The sequence below is a fragment of the Giraffa tippelskirchi genome, chromosome 10 (assembly GCF_054371585.1).
Source record: "Giraffa tippelskirchi isolate mGirTip1 chromosome 10, T2T-mGirTip1v1.2.pri, whole genome shotgun sequence".
In the NCBI taxonomy this organism is placed as follows: Eukaryota; Metazoa; Chordata; class Mammalia; order Artiodactyla; family Giraffidae; genus Giraffa; species Giraffa tippelskirchi.
Window position 1 is genome coordinate 158,174,683 of NC_137284.1, and position 6,377 is coordinate 158,181,059.

Consider the following 6,377-nt stretch of genomic DNA (forward strand, 5'->3'; position numbering starts at 1 on the left):
AAAAATACAAATTAAATAGAACATCTGAGAAAATAATCCTCCCCGTTCAGCAAGCTCATTTCCCATCAGGAGGTGGAAGAGGATATGTGAGAGCTCTTATTAGCGAATAATGGTGCCTGAATTTTTATGACACTTTTACTTTATCTAAATATTTTCTTGCATCGTTAACTTACTTGATTTGCCCAGGTTTCACTAGTCTTTGCAATCATTTTCAAACAGCGCCTTGTTGGAGAACTACTGTTCAACCCCATTTTTTGCATCCTAAGAGCCCTGGGTTTTGGTGGAAGGTCTGGGCTGAGAAGGTCCTAGGGGAGGAAGACGAGGAGACGGCAGATGGTCAAGACTGGGTCCTCCCACCGCCCCACAGTCATGAAAATGTGGGAGGCCATGGGCGTTGGGGGGGAGACCTGAGATGGGCATGGCCGGACCTCAGACCTCCATGGAGCGTCTCTACTGCTCTCAGCGGGCTTGGGTTTTTCTCCTTCTCACTGGACTTCTCACCGTTTTTCCGGGCCAGTGGGCATTTCTCTTCTGTTCCACAGCCACCTTCCTTAGGCTTTGAGCAGTTTCTTTTGGCCCAGTAAGGAGGGCCCGCCCCCCTCCGAGAGTCCGCACGCTCTGTTCTTTCTTGGTCATCACTGCTGTCAGCCACCCGCTTCCCTTCTCTAAATGCACATCCCACTGTTTCCTCCTGAGCCTAAATGGATGTCTCTCCCTCCTGAATTCTGACAGGTCAGAATTCTGAATCTCAGTATTGGGTCCCATGAGTCAGTTTTCGTGCATTCTTCACCCTTCATTAAATTTCTTTCTGAGCACACCCTTCCTACTGGAAAGCTATATACTTTTTAAAATTGAAGTATCGCTGATTTGCAACATTTCCAGTGTACCTCAGATGGATTCAGTTGTGAATATGTGTCTTTCTTTTCAGATTCTTTCCCATCAGAGGCTATTACAGGATAATGAATATATTTCCCTGTGCTATACAGTAGGGCTTTGTTTATATCTATGTTTTTAAAGGCCTGTTTGTTTATTTTTTGGCCATGTCTCACAGCACGTGGGCATCTTAATTCCCCCCACCAGGAATCGGACCCATGCCTTGCAGTGGAAGAACAGAGTCTTCACCACTGGGCCACCAGGGGATTCCCTTTGTGTAACTATTTTATATGTACTAGGGTGTGCCTGTTAATCCCCAGCTCCTGATTTCGCTCTCCCTCCCACTTTCCCCGCTGGTGGCGACCACTTCATTTTCCATGTTTGTGAGTCTTCTTGTGAAAGCCGTGTCTTCTCAATGATCTTGTCTCTTCATCATCTATCCAGAGCACAAAGGGTTTTATACATACGATCTTGCATCCTCCAAACCATGTACCTTTCAAATTTGAGGACATATAACTCCTGCATTTCATTTATTAAACACAAACCCCATCCATGTTGACAGTATTTTCCTCTTGTCAGTGTCAAGACACTCAGGCTCCTGACCTTATACTCAGCACCTCCTCTTTCCTCTCTGGCCCTTCCTCCTGTTCAGAGGTTGCATCAGTCTCTGTTTCCACCAGAGTCCATAGACAACCTTCTCAGCTGCCTGTGCTCCATGCCACGTAAACCCGTGCTTCTGATTCAGCTGTGCTCCACTTGCCCACAGCGTGATTTAACCCTCAAAGGGCTCCCACCTTTCCAGTCCCTGTCTGTCTGACTCTTTCTCCTAGTTTGTCTGTGTAATTTCCCAGATGGAGATGCCACCCGCCCTGGCATCCCTCAAACTCTGCACTTGGCGCTCTCTCTGACTCTCTCTTCCCGCTGGTCCCCCCTGGCCCTGGGAAGATGGCTTTTCCCTTCTTTTAACAGGATGCTGAATTCCTGTTTATCCTTCTCCTCCACCAGAAGCTCCACTCTCAGCCTCCTTCTCCATCAAGCTCCAGGAAACATATCCGCATCTCTTGAACTGAAGATGCAGCTGAAGTCTTTCTCCTCTGGACCCTGGGGCGAGGGGGCGCCTACTGCCTGGCATGGCCCCCTCTGGGCTGCATGGAACCTTTGGTTTTACCCGCTGGGGCAGGGCTGTGCGATCCATCAGCCAGCATCTCTCCTCCTTCCCCACACCCGGGGCTCCGGTGCTGTGCCCAAGTGCCCTGGAGTCTGGGGCCCCACCTCGCAGGTCCATGTGGTCCCTGGGTCAGGCGTGACACATGTTTGCTTGTAATTTGTTGAGCAGGAGGCTCCCAGTTGTCAAGGTCATCTCATTCTCTGTCTCCCCTGAGGCTGGGGACAAGGGCAGCAGGCCCGGCTGCTGTGAGTCTCTGCCCTGCTGGGCCCCTCTTTCTCTCCATCACACCGTAGAGATTGATTTCACCACAGTTCTCCCCCAAGTGTCTGCCTTACTTACTGAAACTCTTTCTTTATTGAAGTATAGTTGGTTTGCAATGTTGTGTTAATTTCTGTGTGCAGCAAAGTATTTCAGATACATAGATATATAGATATGTGTATATGTACATATATGCGTCGTCTTTTCCATATTCTTTCCATTATGGTTTGTCACAGGCTATTGAGTCTCTTTCCCTGTGCTGTGCCATAGGACCTGGCTGTTTACCCATCCTTGGGATGAGAGTTAGTATCTGCTAACCCCAAACTCCCAGTGCACCCACCCCACCCCTCCGCCTGGGCAACCACAAGTCCGTGCTCTCTGTCTGTGAGCCTGTTTTGTGGATAAGTTCATGTGAATTCATGGAACTTCTTCCTGCACTCACGTCAGTGTCTCAGCAAGGCCACCCTCCACCCCAGGAGCCGTCTTCCTCCTGAGTGGACGGGGTGTCTCTCCTGCCCACCCGGAGCTCCCGGCTCTTCTGCGAGTGACGCTCTTTCTCAAAGTAATTCCAGTGACCCTTCTCTGTGAGGGGCTCAACAAACGCCCCATTTCCTGGGTTATATATATATATATCTCACCCCACACACATATATACACACGTGCATGTCCAACCCCTGCACACATATATACACACATGCACGTCCATATATATTTCCCCCCTGAACTCACCCCAGCAGAATTCAGCAGCAGGGTCTGTACCCTGAATGCATCTTGTCTGCAGAGGCTCCTCAGGACCAAGCCACCCTCCTCCCGGGAGCTGCAGTGAATCTTCTGCCTGCTCTTGGGCCCTCTCCTGAGGCTGGGGACGAGGGGAACAGCTGCTCTGAGTCTCTGCCCTCCCGAGCCCCTCTTTCTCTCTGTCCCTCCGTCCTGCAGCCTCTTCTGTCTCTTCTGTGACTCTCTCATCCATCTCTGGACTCGACGACTGAGGAGAACACAGGCCGTATCCAGCATGTCCACCAAACACCGCTGCACTGGCCTTGTGGGGGTGCTTTTCCTTCTTCTCAGCCTCTGAACTCAGCCCCTGCCAACCCCCCATACATGCACACACACATGCGTCCACACATATGCACACACACACACCGCATGCCCCCGCATGCAGGCATACACGTGCACACACACTGGTCACAGACAAACACAGCCCCTCCATACGCACACCCCACGTCTATCCCGCAGTCCCACCCAGCCCCGAAGCCTGGTGTGTCTGGGGGAGGGTCTGACTCTGGGGAGACTTCACAGGGTGCACCGTTGCACCCATGCTAATCTAGGAGTTTACCTCTAAAATGCTCCAAATATTGATTTTCTGCCACATTTTCCAAGTCGGATTTAAGTGAGAGGCATGGCCGTTTTTATCAACTCCATCTCCATTTCTCCCTTGGCACAGAGCATGGCTGGATTAGCCATTGTCTGCATCGTTAAAAAGGGCCGCTGGCTCTTTCTCTGCCCCTCAGCCAGGTGATGTCTTCCCAACAGAATCAACCAGCGTCAGGCTTGCTCCCTTTGTTCCCTTCACACACACACAGCCTCGACAGACCATGGGCCTGGGTCCTTCCGTGGGGACTGCAGCCTGGTCCTGGCTGTGGAGGTACTGGAGCCAACGCTGAAGGTCCCCCTCAGGATGATGCAGGCGCACACACTTTGGGGAGTCACCCCAGCAAGGCCTTGGGCAGAGCCAGTATTTTAAAAGATGTTTCCATGGCTCAGAGGTTGTATAATTGACACCTCTGGAAGCTCGTGGGCTGGGTGGGGAATCTTGGCCTCTGTACCACCCTGTAGACCTTAATTCTTCTCAGTGTCCGGCTCCATTGTCAGAGTCCCCTCTGGGTCTGGTTCTCTCTTCCCAGCCACTGCTCCCTCTGAACGCCTGGGGGAATTCTCTGCTTTAGCAGCAGGATTTCCCCTTCTGCATTTCTTTCTGGAAACTCCCTGCAGAGAGGTCCCTGGCTGGTGACCTGCCAGCCACAGCCTGGCCTGTTAACCCTTTCTCAGCCCTGAGACATGTCAGAGGATCTCAGTGTCCCTGAGCTGTTTATACAGAAGCAGTGTCATTCACGCCCCCTCCAGGCCTGCCCAGAGCCTGAGGCTGACCACTGGGAGCCGTCCCCTCCCAGCCCAGCAGAGCTCTTGCTGTCTGTCCCCGCTTGCTCCTGCCCCAGAGTGAATACACTTGCTTCCCCTTCACCCCCAAGGCACCAGCAGCTCACGAGCAACACGTGTGCGAGGTTTTGCCAACTGAAACTTTCAAGAGAGAATTTTGATGAGAAAATCCCCACTTGTGTACCAGGCTTCTCGGTGCCCAAGTCTCCTTCCTCATCCCTGGGAATCCTCTTAAATCGTAGGCCTGGACCTCTCCTTCTCATCTCAAGGGTAAAACGAGATTTCTCAGTATTGAGTCTCAGGGGTCCATGAACTCGGACGAAAGAAAAGGTTATGATTAATTTCATAACGTTTGACTGTAGCCGAGATTCCCTCCCATGAGTCTGTTGACAGAAAACCATGGTAGGTTTGTCATTATCTGTGACCAGTAGAAATCACGGGTATTTTCATATCACAAGGACATTTGAAGTCATGCCAAAATACACGCTGTCACCATTTACTGAAAATCATAGTTGCTTCAGCCCCGCCCCTGATTTTGGTGGTAGAACAGCTGGAGAAGGACCTCGGTCCTTGTCCTTTTTGAAGAAAGAATTCAGCAAAGCTTGTGCAATAGTGTTAGGGTTTATTAGTAGCAGAGTACGTGTAGAAGAGCTCACGCATGAGCTCAGAATAAGTTGCAATAGTGGGCAGCTTAGGTTGCTTATATGGGGTCAGTTTTCTGGGTTGTCTCTGGCCAGTCATCTCGAAGTGTCAGCAGGAGAGTGGTCACAGCTGCCCAGCCTGGGGCCTGTCTGTCTCCTGCCTTGTCTCTGCTTCCTGAGCTTCAGGAATGAGAGCGAACCTCCAGGCAGCATCACTGGTCAGGCTCGGGACCTCTCAGCCCAGTGACCTTTCAGCCAGGAAACTTCCAACAGCTGCCCTCATGGTTGACATTTAACTCAAAGATTCTCTGGACAACCTAATGCTTCTGGAGCCCAGAATATCTTTTCCTTGTGAAGCAAGTTCTGAAAACTTTCATCCTATTCGTAACTATGTCACTTGCAAAACAGAGGTCCCATCACTATAATCATCAAAATAAAAAAGTCAGATATGTACATCCAGTCCTGATGGGGATGTTTCCTTGTCAAAGACATCCCACAGGAAAATATCATTAATTTATCTAAGCCAAAACAGTCATTATACTAATACGTCATTAAACATAAACATTTACTTTAGCTGTCTGTATTTTTCATGTATTATGTTGTGACTCATTAATAAACCGGGATAAGTATGTTTTATTATTTATTTTTAAAACTGTGTCTCCAAATAATGGGTTTTCTCTATGACTTGGTATAGTTTATTTTATGTATTTAAAAATATTACGTTTCGAGAAAAGAAACATAAGCCTTACCACATTGTCCTAGGGGTTCACTTTTTGGTCTCATTTATGTCTAAAGAGACAAAAGATCTAGAATCTTTCTGCTAAAGAGACACTTTCCTTATCTTCTCTCTTCACTAAATTTTAGGGTCTCAATCCTTTTTAAAAAAATTATATATTTTTAATTGAAGGATAATTGCTTTACAATATTGTATTGGTTTCTGCCATACATCAGCATAAATCAGCCACAGATATACATATGTCCTTTCCCTTTTGAACCTCCCTCTCACCTCTCACCCCATCCCCCCCCCCCAAATGGTCTCAGAGTACCCATCTGAGCTCCTGGCATCATACAGCAGATTCCCACTGGCTATCAATTCTACATATGCTACTCCCTCCATTAGTCCCACGTTCTCCTTCCCCTCTGTATCCATAAGTCTGTTCTCTGTGTCTGCATCTCCGCTGCTGCCCTGCGAATAGGTTCATCAGTACCATCTTTCTAGATCCCACCAAATTAGTGCTTAGTCACTCAGTTGTGTCCAACTCTTTGCGACTCCATGGACT